The following is a 13,567-nucleotide window of genomic DNA, read 5'->3' on the forward strand; positions in this document are numbered from 1 at the left end:
ACCCATGGAAGATGGGAACAGGAGCAGAAGGGAGGATGGGAAGTAGTGGAGGAGAAACTAGAAGACTAGTCAGCAGCCATGGTAAGGATTTAAAAGATTTGAATTTTCCAGATTTGCCCTGACCATATCTAAAATATCTTGAAAACAATTAACAAGAATTAAGTAGACTTAAAGGTGCCATCCTTTTCAAGCTTTGACAGAAAACAGGTCTGTGCCTTTCAGCAAAGACCAGCCAATCCAGATACTTGTCAGCTTCTGAACTTGGAAGCTGATAATCGTCCAAATGTGGAACAGGAGGAGCAGCAGAGGGGGATCTTCACCTCCACACTTCTCCTGCTCTGTAGTTTTGCTAGATGGTCAAAAATGGTACTTCGCTGGGGAGGGAAGGATGCTGCAGAGAACACATGAAACATTTCTTCCTGGCCTCTGCTGTCTTTGCCCTTCCCTTGGAGATGGAGCCAGTGGCTTCTTCCACAGCAGCTGTGATGGTGGGAAGGGAGGGTAGATTCTCTCCTCCGAGGTCCTAGCACTCCTTCCAGTCCCTGATCTAAGCATCTGCAGTATTCTATGGCTCCACACATGATGTCCAGGGGCCAGAGGATCACTTCCTAAAATACGTTATGATATACATTGATATAATTGAAATGTATAATGCTTGATAAAACATGCATATGGAACACTAATGCAGCACATTGCAAGACAGTTGCGATGCTAGTATTTTTCACTATTCTGGGGCCTGTGGAGAGTTCACGTGGCTGCAGGAAAACCCCCTCTTCAGAAAGTCACCCTCCATGAGCAGAAGGCCGCAGGTGTGACAAGGGTGGGTCAGGACTAGAGCACACCTCTTCTTGTCTGCTTGGCCTGTTCAGGTATTGAACAGATGAACAGGGCCGTGGGCTAAAGTACCGCAAGCTTTGTGGGAGGCTCGTCCTTGGGGACAACTATAGATGCCTTATGAAAGCAAAATCCACCCAGTGTTCCATTTCAAATGAATTAGAACGGCAAGCTCTTTCTATTGCAACCTTTGGACATGGCTTTCCCATTGCTATATGCTTTTCGAGAGTCTTCATACCATTTTTGCAGTATCATTTGATGCAGGATAAAAGGAATGGACAGGCCTATAATCTGTATGCTTATGATAGTACTTCTGCACTCAAAAATTCCTAGCTGGTCAGAATTCAGAAAATTATATTGCAGTGTTCCTGGCTACCTGGCTGGAATACTGATTTGGAAGTGTTATAAAACATTTCTTCAGCCCCACAGCATACAGCTATAGAACTTCAAGTATAAGACGATGTAAGATTTGAAAGCAAAGGGAAGCAAAAGAGACATAAACTAAAATTCTAAGTTGCTATTTCTTTTTTAGAAGGTGGTAGAGCAAGGAGGATAATTTGCATCCTTTTCTTATTAAAGACTTTGAGCTTGAATATTTAGGACCTCTGTTTCAGTGCTTAGAGGCCGAGGCAAAGCATTGGGTGCTGCCAGTGATCGTAGAATGCAGCACAACAAACAGTATTTGTTATTTTATAAAATGTCCTCGAATTCAAAAACCTGCTCAGGAGAGTCCAAATGATTTCCATTTTGTTCTTCTGGAACAGATGCTGGCAAAGTAACTTGGCTGCACACAAACATGCCCCCTAAAAGTAGCTGTAGCATCGTTCCCTGCAGCAGGGCGAGTCAGCCTCCTCCTACATTTACCTTACAAACAACAGGCATGTTTATCAACAATCTGAATGCCAATTCACTTGTCTGTTTTGCTGCTTCTCCCAAGCTCTGAACAGACTGTTCAGCAAACGTTACACAGTGCTAAGGTTATATTCTTTCCCTTATTTAAAGTAGCTGAAAAAATTATTCTGGGGAGGATGAAGTGGTTTCATCATGTCATAGGTTCCAGCCAATGCAAGCCTTTGCTACACATTCAGAGAACTACTTTCCCCTGGGTTTGATCTGTGAGAGAACATTATATACTTGAATAAAATGGGCTTGTTCTCATCTCGGCCCTGCTCCTCAGATTCTGCAGCTCGTATGCACCCTGCCCCTGCCTGGTTTCTGGCTGATTCGCAGTGGACAGCTTGCAGGTAGAAGTGGCGCCTGAGGAAGAGGCAGCAAGTGCTGCTGAGCTGCTCTTTGTTCTCTGCTCTCCATTGTCATGCCCAAAGGGGGGATGTTTGCATCTTCCTCTCTGAGAAGAACAACAAACAGCCAACAAAGCATCAACCTGCACATGCCTCCATGCAGGCAAAGAAGGGAAGGCTCAGCTTTTGGATATGACAGAAGCCCTGGGCTGTTCATACCACACACATAAGGGGGGGGGCGGGGGGAGACAGACAGACGGATCCAGTCTCCTCTGTCACATTCCTTTTTAAAAATATCTCTCCCCCCACCAGAGCCCTCACCAGAATCAGGAACACAGAGGAGCACAAAGAGTTAACACATGAGTGAGGAATTTGTAGGACAAAACATCTGGAGGATCACAAATTGCCCAACTGTGGCTTAAAGGCCCCCAGCTTCCCATACCACTTTCCTCCTCTGGATAGGGGTCCCCACACTGGTTATTTCCTTTTGCTCTTAAATGCCTGCATCCTCGGGATCATGGCACGCAACATGCCAGCTCTACTTTGGCTCTTTCATGGAGATTATGCCTTAACTGTGGCCCACAAGGGCCAAGCAGGCTGTAGCAGAACTCATTACTGGAGCAACCCTAACCGAAAGTGGGTGTTGATCTTAGAACAGCTCAACGAGAGTCCCATTTTCTTGCTAAATCTCCTAAGAGAACATTGAGGAATAATCATCTTAATTCTCCATACTCAGGATGCAGCAGAATGGCTTCATTTATTGCTGCACGAGGGAGCAGACGTATTGTATACCAACTTACCCATCAGTCAGGATCATCTTTCATTTACTGTTGTTCTTATTATTATTCTATGCCCTCTATTATAGCATGCCCTTGCAGAAGGTCTCCAAGGATAAGGATAAGTCGCTGGGCCAGTCTCATTATTGCCAAAGCCTTAGATCACTGAAAGTCCTTCTAGACCATCAGCCCAGCAGCCTTTTAATCTAAAGCTGTTCTATTTAGCGGCTGTAGCAGAAAGATGCTGCCTGAAGAGAAATTTCTTGGTCTAGTCTAAAGATGGCAGAATGATAACTCCGGTAGCTGAAAGACATGCCAAAGCTCCTTACTATTTTATCACTTTGTGTATTATTAAGAACCAATTCAAGGTTACAGCAGCTCTGGAAGTAGGACAATAGTATTAATGAAAATCCTATAACAAACTCTTTCTCCTTCTGATTAAAGGTCTAGTGCTCTCTAACCTAAATGTACTAACCAAATCCTGTCTTCTGGGAAACTTCACTGCTTCCTTTTTCAAAGCCACAGGGATGCAAACTTCAGCCTGTTAATCTAATTATCTTGTGGAACCACTTTAGGCAGCATGGTTAAAAAGAGAGAAAACAGCAGGAGAGGCAATATGACTGCATTATTAAAACCAAATGCAGAAAGGCTTAAAACACACACAGAACCCCCTACCCCACCTCTGCTGGATTCATCAGCAGACCCTTTTTCTTAACAGCCCAGTTATGAGTCGAATTTGGTGTCATTTCCCTAACTGCAGCATCAAAAAGAGGCAGATTCTGAAACCACAAGCCTTTTTCAACTTATTACAGAATGAGCTTCCCTATCGTCAATGGGTGACCAACTGAACAACCTTGATGCTGAAGTGTAAACATTACACAGTCATTTCACACAAGTGCGCACACCCCCCCTTCACCCATCTCCTCCCACCGCCAACTGTTGGCCTGTTTCAGTACAAGCCATGTTAACCATATATTTTATTTCTGAAAGTATACTTCTGGGCTTCTGTCTGGTTAACATTCTGCAGATCTGGACAGGATGTGGAAGAGGTATTCCTTGAGTTTATATTGATATATATGAGTGGCTTATAAACTGAATAGCTGTACCAGCAAGTTGCAGAAATGGGGTGTGGGAAAAAAAATCTCAGTATAGAAACAGAGCGAGTCAGAAGGGATCTCCCGGGCCATCTAGTCTGACCCCTTGCTCCACTTGGCTCCACTTATGACATGGCCGCCATGTTCATGTCCAGCCTATCCTTGAATGCCCTCACTGATGGGGCTTCAACCACCTCCCATGGAAGCCCAGGCCATGCCAAAGGTTGCTCTAGAGTTGTTTTAGTAAGGTTAACTATAGCTCATGGCATGGTGCATACAATGAGGGAACAGAAAATGATTTATAGGCTGATTAGAAATGCTTAGGAGGGCCCTTCCTAGGTGGATGAATCCTACTTTTGGAAATACAATTCCCACATGGAATTGGTGGGAAAAGCCAACTTCAGGTTGACTCCTTTCAGGAAGAAACATAAGATGCTTCCCTGCAGCTGGTTTCTTTCCTCTTCCCTGACAAGCTCCCCTTTTCTGACCTAGTCTAGAAGCTTCTCCACTCCATCTCCCTTATGAGTCTGCATCACCATTCTCTCTTGTCAACATTTGTATCTTCCACTAGCAGAGACAAGTGTGTGTCTGTGTGAAGGGAGAGAGAGAATAAGAGAACTGTTCAGTGCCTTTGCTAGGCCCTAAGGCAGGGGTGTAAAAAGCAGGTGGAGGCAGGGCTGAAGGCTACAGAAGATGTGGGGTTAGTTCTTAACTCCGGGGATCAGCAAGCAGTGAAATACTCCTCTCTGGCCTAGGTGGGACATGGCAACTTGCAAAGGTCTTCCCTGGTGGTGGAAGTGCCAGGCGATATTTACTAGAAGGGATGCCAAAATCAAGACAATCTGACAGACTAATGCTATCCTTGAATTGTTTAAATTTACATGCCTCTTTTCTGCACAAAATTATGCTCAAAACAGCTCCAGCATAGCAAGACAAAAACTTCAGTATAACAATACATGAAGTAAAATATGTAAATTTCACAAGTATACCAAATTTATGTAACTCATTTCATAAATCATCACATTTATATTCACATTAGGCAGCTCACAAAATGACAGTATTCCCGCAATTAAATTTCTTTAAACATAAATAAAAACATGCAAATCAGCACAAAAATATCCACATTTAGCTAGCGAAGAAACCTTTCAGTAACCAAACCATTTTCTTAAAATATCACCAACAAATTAGAAATCAGTATCAAAATTTGTTAACAGTTCAGACCAACCCAATTAGTCAAAATCTGTCAAAGCAGCAGCATTAGAATAAGCAACAGAAAAGGCAAGAGCAGGTGCAAATGCAAATAGTAGCAAATCTGCTTGCCTCTCTTTTCTTAGGCATAACATTGTCCATGCCAAAAGAGTTTGCCAGTATTCAGACAATGGGTATCTGTCCAGCTTTTATTTGGGCCTCCTTGCTTATCCTTCACCTAGGCCATCCACCATCATAGGCTCATCTTTCTATCACCAGGAGGCCCCAAAATAGACATGAGCCACCCTTCCTCTAATGGGAGTGGCACCTTCAGCAGTGGAGGCAGCTTTGAGGCTGGGATCCATCAAGGCGGCACCCTCCTGGGCCAGGTGAAAAGCAAAGAGAGAATGATGCCTTCTGGGCTCCTTTTCTGCTGGTGGAGCACAAAACTACAGTGATGAAGGGAAAAGATGCACAACCACAATGATGCCGTCATGTTATCGGAGGTTTAGAGTGAAAGAAGGACAATGGGGTGAAGATGAGGCAGAATAGAAGACACAACAGTGTGGTCCCTTAGGCGGGTGAGCCGATGACAAGGTAGCATGGAAGTTAAAATTTCATGAACGGACATGAGTTCATTTTCACTGATGCCGGTGCAGAGCCCTGGTTGACCATGCTCTCCATCTGTGCTGCAGCAAGTACAGTGGAGAATAGGATCAACTCTGCAGCCAATCATGGCACTTCACTGTGGTTTATTAGACCCATCCAGGGACACAGGTCTGATATATTCAAACATATGGAGACAGGGGAGATGGGAAGTCATGGGGCTTTTTTGGACAAACAATGCACAAAATGGCCAGAAAGAACATAAAGAATGAAGGCTGGCTGGATTTCCAATATGGGGCCAGTGGGTACCGCCCCCCTGCCCCCGCCCCCGTGTGTGTGTGTGTGTGTGTGTGTGTGTGTGAGAGAGAGAGAGAGAGAGAGAGAGAGAGATTCTCTGAGCATCACCAGTTTATTTTTTGTAGAAAGGGTATTGTGTTGTGCTTTGCAGAGACAAACATGTGATCAGACTACTCTTCTGCATTGTTCTTAGTTTCCTGACCAACTTAATTGTCAGTATGTCTTCTGTGGAAAGGATACGGGAGCAACAAATAATTGGGTCAAAAATAGTTGAGTCAAAAACGCCACTTCTGTGTTATATACAGTTTCCCAGCTAAGCTGCTCAACTCTGAACCTCACCAGAGTGTTTTCTATGAAATGGATTAAAAAACCTGGTGTTAAACCCAGAAAACTGGATTCAAAAGAATGCTTGTCTTTTGGAGTTCACATTGCAGTTGTGTCTTGTCCTTAGCTTCTTGGATAAGTTTCTGCTCTTCGGTCTGGGAAGTTTGCCTTTTTGTCTCATAAGAGGCCTGGGTGTTTTGTGACTGGCCATGTCCACCATGGCAACCATTTTGTGAATGGGCAAGCCACCTTGCCCAGTAGCCATTTTCTGAGAGTACTTATAAGGATCTGTCAAAGTTCCCAAAGTGCCTGCCAACTTGCCACATCTAAGAACTATCCAGACCCTCCAGGATCCTCAACTCTGCTTCTCTGGATCTGCAAAGACTCCTCACGTAGGTAAGCCAGCATGTGTGTGAGAAGCCATGGAGGAAGATAACATGTTTCCATGTGTGATACCTGCCCCTCCTCCATTCTCCCTGCCAGCCTTCCACTCCCCACGAAAGAGACTGGGGCACAGCTCATTCAAACAGCTCTGCCTGTTTCAAGTCTCTCCTGCAACACTGGGGGATAGTCCAGTGACTTCACAACCCTTGTTCACTCAACAGGGATTAGCAGTGTCCACTACACAGTTGTCTGTGTGCCACACTGCTTTCTGCCAGGTGTGCATCTAGCAATTCCTACCTTAACTTTGGCAGACTATAGCCATGGGCTAAACCTGTAACCCCCTTTATACTGTGCTTTTCCATTGAGCGTTGGCTCTAGATTACAGACTTTGATCCTGGGTTGTATGTCTGGGAGTCCTGTCACTTTTTGATCCAGGAAGGGGGCATATTATACTTTTAAATCCTAGGAGATCATAGAGGCCCCAGAATGGGTCTTCTTAATGCCTTTGGCTGTGTAATTCAAGTATTTCCCTACAAAAGAGGAGTCTGGCATCTGGTCTGCTGCCTGCCACTCAATGTGACCATTTGTTGCCAGCAGGAGCTCCAGAAGATAAGCTGTGTGCTTAACACAGTCACTTTTTTCCAGGAAAAATCCTCCCTTCCCGTTTTTCTTTGCATTGCAAATTCCTGCTGATCTACCAGGCAACTCGCGGTGCTTCCTGTTGTGAGGGCGTGATGACAGCTTCTATCCTTCCTCGCGCATGTGGCTTCCAACCACCTTCAAATTATTTTGGTTTCCCTCACTGAGACATCAATATAGACATACTGTGTGCTGTGCCTGGAGATTTAGGATGGATATAGTGGTCCAACAGCAGGACTTGCTCCTCAGTAAATGATTTCTGTGAAGGCCTAGAATAGGGGAGGTGCTTTTCTTGCTGCTGGGCTGTGCGTGGAAGGATGATGCGTGTTCCTTGGGCATTATTGAAAGTGTATTTGGCTTGGCTGGGCATTGCTTAAAGCATTCTGTTGCCTTCCTTGCATGGATAATCCTGATGTAGAGCATTATCTTCTGTGGGTGGTGACTGTCATGGTTCTGGCCTTCAGCTCAGAATCAGAGGAAGATTAACAGGATGAGTCCCGGGCTGCCATACCACTGGTTGAGGGTTCCTGAAACTGAACCTGAAGCCAGAGGTCAGAAGCTCATGGGACCCAGGTGGGGAGCCTTGTGGATTCTTCTCCCCAAGCCTGATTGACATCCTGCTGTAACACACCTCCCCAGTGGCACAGGAACCATGTCGGACAGGAGGCCAAGGAAAGGAGTGTGTCTGCTAAGGGTAGTCCTTTAAGGTTACACATACTTCAGGCAGTCACAGACTGGATGGAGGCCTCAGTTCATGCCCAGCCTTTGCTGGACCAAGTTGCTCACCCGTAGCTTTCCATGGTACAGTGCCTTACTGTGGGGGTGTCTGCTGCAGGTGGGTCAGAACAGTGGCAACAGTGGATACTTCAGGAGCATCTGCCAGCATCATTTCCCCAGCAATTGCTGGGCTGCTTGCTGAGTCCAGGATTGCAGCTGTGCTGAGCTGGCATTAACAGCCCCTGTATATACTAGGCTGCAGCAAAGCATGGATAGGGGGCCATGATCTGATGCAGAGCTCTTCCCCTGGTTCCTAAGACATCAGGTTCATGGTGGCCATGTTGAGAGGATCATCCTTCCAGTGAAGCTGTAGGGAAATGGCTTCCCCTGCCCCACACCTTCTTCCCTGGGGCAAAGAATGGGCAGGTGAAACCACCACTCCCCACATGCAGGATAGCCGATCCTTTGCAGTAGGAGCAGCATGCAGTTGACTTCTTCCGGCAGAGTTTGGGGAGTGGGAGGGTTGTGAATCCGGAAGTGGGAGGGGCATACAGAGGCACCCATAGCTGCAGATTGTCCTTCCTGCCTTAAGACAGTCTAAAATGCAAGGTAAAATATAATATCCAGAACCAGACCTGGAATTCTAAATGTGCAATGCCATTCCAGTGTAAAGCTGGATATTCAGCCTCTTTCCAGGAGTGAACATTCATTTGCTACCATCTTGCAGTTTTAATTCCCAAACTGGTCAGCGTAGATACTGAGCCCAGCACGGAATAGCTTGAAGTCACATTGTCAGCTGCAAGTTGGATAACTAGGGGCAGCCATTTGGAGCAGCTGGAGTTCTGCTCCAAAAGCTTTATCCTCAAGAGCAATGACAGGCAGACGAAAGCTTACATAACACAAGGAAGAAGAAGAATTTATACACACGGGCATCGTGGGAGCAGATAGATAAAGTTTCGTGGGCTTGGACTTATACAGAGGGGAACGGAAAGTGCTTTGAGTGCCTGTGTCTTTTTGTTCCTGACCTCACGTCAACACTGCTTTTCTAAGAAGCCTGTTTAAAGACTGCCAATCAACCCTGTAAAAAGTGCCATATACCTGCATCAGAATGTATCTGATATTTCTGCGCTTCGCTACAGAGCTGTTTCCAGGGTTTCTCTTTGCTTGTCTTATCATTGCTGCTGCGTTTCAGAGGCTGTTCTCACTCTAAGGACACATAGATCCAGAGTATGAACTGAACAGTAGGGGGCAGTTTGGTTTCATATTTGGGGATGTAACTTAGCTGCCAGTTAAAAATACTTAAATGATTCACTCTGAACGCTTTCCTCCACCCTACTTCACTCTTCCCGAGTACTGACATGCTAAAAAGGCAACATTTTAGCTTCTCTTCAAATCAGACATCAATAATATTACAAAATCAGTGGGGTTTTTTTTAAGTTCAAAGGGGAAAAATATCTATAGGGATCAAAGTGCAGTTCTGAAAGGAAGCACAAGGCTGCTTTCTTAATTTTTGTTCTTTATTGGAACAGGAACTAGAATGGCTTGAAAAAGTACTTCTATTTTACAGTGGCAAAATTTTGACATAATTCATGGACTTATGATCTGCTGAGTAATCTTTTTTTAAAAAAACATGTCTCTAGGCTGAGCTTTGCTTAGATGTGTCACAAAGGGCCATTCTACATGCAACATTTTTTACATGGCTATGGGGAAAAGTGCATGCACATATTCACAATCTTCTGCAAAAGCTGAGAGAGCAACTATTTCTCTTATGCTGCAAGGGTGGCATGCACCACAGTTTCTCATTATGCATACATTAGGCAAAACAGTCATGTGCATGATGAATGTATAGATATATACAGATGTGCACAGTTTTTCTATCCTTGACCAATGTAAGAAAAATCTGATGTTGGAATTGCCCCCAAGAGGCACAATAACAAAAGTGGTGAAATCCAACTACACACTTCTGGTATTATGCAGACAAAGGTAACAGGGCTGCTAGTGAGAAAGTTCTGCACTCATCCAGAGGTGCTCCAGGTGTGGGCACATGGTGTAGCAGGCAAGGAATCCCTTCCACAGCCTTCCCCAACTGTTCAGATCCTTTGGACCGCAGCTTGCAGAATTCCTGACCATTGGTCAAGCTGCCTGGTGCTGATGGGAAACACCAGGAGGATACCAGCTTGGTGAAGGCTGTGGAGGGTCAGTCTTCAACATTTTGTAGTTGTATCATTGTATGCCTTTTCAATATAGACACATAATTATTGTGCACTGCCCTGAGATAGACAAATATAATGCAGAGATATGTATAAATATCCAAATGAATTGATCTCTGGATGGAGGTGGGGGACATTTTATCGTTACCCCTTTCCTAAAACTTTCCTTCTTGCAAGAGCATAAGAAGAGCCCTTCTGGGCCAGACCAGGGTCTATCTATCCAGCATCTGGTTTCCCACAGGCAGGACGATGTCAGTACTGATGCTCAGCCAGGGGTGCTTGGAGTCATACGGGCTCCAGTGCTGGAGGTTATATTTCGCTATCAAAAGTGGCAGCTCTTTATTGACTTATCTCCCTCTCACGTCAGGGGAAAATGCTCCAGTCTCCCCACTTACACTGCACTTTCCATTTCTGAAGCACTTGTGCACACTTCCCTGAGCTATAATTCGGGCAACAACTGGTTCCCAGTGCTGTCTGACAGCAGATGTGAAAGACAGACCTCCATCTAGTGCTGTCTTTAAGGTGGCCTGCTGAGGAAGCCTTTCATACTGAGATCTGTTTCTGGCAGAGGTGGACATCTGTGTCTAGGCTGTACTACTGGACTGTACCACTTCAGGTGACTCAACCTTTCGGGCCTTCCTCTGAGTGCCAACTCCGAGGGAAGTGTGGAGGGTGGCAACAAGGGGAGGACTTTCTTGGTGGTCACTCCGTATCTGTGGAATAACCTCCCCACTGCAGCCCAGCTGGCGCTGAATCTGTCATCTTTTTGGCACTGGGGTAAGACAGCCATCTTCTCTGAGGCCTTTAGAGACTAACTCAGCTACCCAGGAGCTTGAGGTTTATCACCAAGTGTCTTGCAGAGATATTCCTTGCTACTGTTTGTTTTATCACCTGTTTTTAGCTGTTTAAAACTTTTTAACCCCCCCCCCATTTTATGATATTTGTGCTGTATTTTTATCATCTACTTTTATGAATTGTTTAGCCACCCAGAGAGGTTTGGCTGTGGGGCAGTCTAGTAATGATGATGATAATAGTAATAATAATACCAATAATACTGAAGTCTCAGCCATAGCCTCATCAGTCCCTGCACTCAGAAAACAAGCACACCAAGGAATAATGTACAACTTTCTGGGTGAAGGGATTTTGTTGTTATTGTTCATGAACTTAATATAAATTTTCGCAGTGGGAAGGAGCCCACTAGTGCCCATGGGGGTTTGCTCACCCAGCTGTGCACCTGCTGGGCTACTTTTCATCATGCACTGAAGAGGCTCTGTCAAGGCAGAGCTGGTGTCAGCGGCTGACCATATTTGCACGCTGCGCTCTCCCCGCTTTAGTATTTTCTTCCAGTCTGCACCCAGTGGCTATGGCTAGTTCCCATTTCACTTCGTACAATGCCCTTACAGATTAGTATGCTGGGGTACCCTGGGAAATTAAAAGAGGGCTAGACCCAGCCTCACCATGCTGCTGCTTCTTTTCAGCGCCCCTAAGCAAGGCCTCTGTGGCCAAAATGGCACTGTGCTCAAGGCCCTGTGTTAAGTCCTTTGATACTGATGGAAGAAAGCTGCCACGGGGGCCCTGGGTGCTTTAAGCCATCTGACGCATGTTTGGACAGAAAAAAGTACATGCTTTCCGAGAATGCGGGGAGTTGCAGGACTTTATTCAGTCTGAACATGCATAAAATTCTGCCATTAGAGATTCTCTTCAAATTGTCACCATACTGGCAAGACCTGTCACCACCAAACTGCTGTCTTGCACCCCTGGAAAAGATCGAGGGCTTATATTTTAATTGTTCAGCTTCTCAGTCCTTGAAACAGACCTCCATAATCAGCCACAATTAATTTGCAGACAGAAGGTAGCCGTGTTCAGGGCCATGCACTGACTCCTGGGTTTAGATAGACTCTAAAAACTCTCCACAAAGTCAATGGTCCACACTTGCTCTTTGTTCATGATTGGATTGTACAGAACTGAGCAAGATATCCCTCCCTCAAACTTTTAACAGCTCTCCAAATGCCACTTTCTCATTTAAGAAACCTTAGGAAATCAACTCATTACTACTGGTTATACACACATATGCTTCCCAATCAAGGGAAAATGCATGTCGGCCCAATCAATTCATATCAACCAGAGCAAGAAATCTGTTCTGCGAGGCAGCTGGCCTCTCAACAGGGCAATGAAACATAATGGTTCTAACCGTGAAGAGAAAATACTTGCTTTTAGCAAAGGATGATTTCCTTGGAGCCTTCACCTAGCTGTATACTTTGTTGTTATTGTGAACAAGATAACAAGGCCCCTGTGAAACAATGGACTCTGCATCCGAGTCTCCTGCGAGCTTCTTTGCAAAGACCTAGCCTGGCATGATGCTGGACAGAAATGCTCTAATCTGGTGAGTCTGGCGAAGTGGCACAGGCAACGGCTGCGCTGCATTCATATCGTTCATTTACTTCCACCTGGATCACTGCGTTTGCTGTGGTCAAATGGATGCACACAGAGTGTTCTGACCACACCGCAGCAATAAAGGAAGGTGGGTTGCCAAGCAGGAATTAGCTCCCTTGTGGTAGGAAAACTTGCATCTTGCATGCACTGTGCGATGAGGTAGTGGGAGCTGGTGGCTCCGTAGTCAGTCGAGGGGGCATATCCCGTTCAGTTTCTGCTCTCACTAAAACCTAGAGTAGATACACCATCCCGCTGACATTGCATTCCATATTCTACCCTAGAATGAGTCTCTTTGGTTTGGTGAGAATGTGTTCTTGCCTTTAGTGTCTCATGCAGGAGCAGATGCTGCTGCTGCTGCTTTGCTCTACTGCCATCAAATTACATGTTGTGTTGACCATTTATGTGCCACAGCTCTGCCAATGTTAGTGGATCTCTGTCCTTGAAGGACTGTTGCCTAGTGACAGAGCACAGGAAGTCCCAGGGCCAGTGCCCCGCATCTCCATATAAATTGGCGGAAAAACCGGAAGAAACCACTGTCAGTCTGATCAGCAATCCTTGAGCCAGATGGAAATGGTCTGACTCAGTATGTCAGGTTCTTATGTCTGACTTTTCTATCATTGTGAGCCTTGTGTGGCTAATAATTAGAATTTTGCATTGCTCATGTGTCATTCCCTGGTCTCTGGGCAGCATGCCATAGATATGTCATATTATCCTGTCCAGCCCTATTCTTGTAATGAAAACAATTGGTGAGTTTTCCCCTTTGAAATGGGTGTTATGCAGCTCCACATCTGCCTGAGGCCCCGGTCCATAAAAAGTTCCCGGCT

This window comes from Varanus komodoensis, unplaced genomic scaffold (genome assembly GCF_004798865.1).
Source record: "Varanus komodoensis strain SLA01 unplaced genomic scaffold, ASM479886v1 scaffold7_1, whole genome shotgun sequence".
Lineage (NCBI taxonomy): Eukaryota > Metazoa > Chordata > Lepidosauria > Squamata > Varanidae > Varanus > Varanus komodoensis.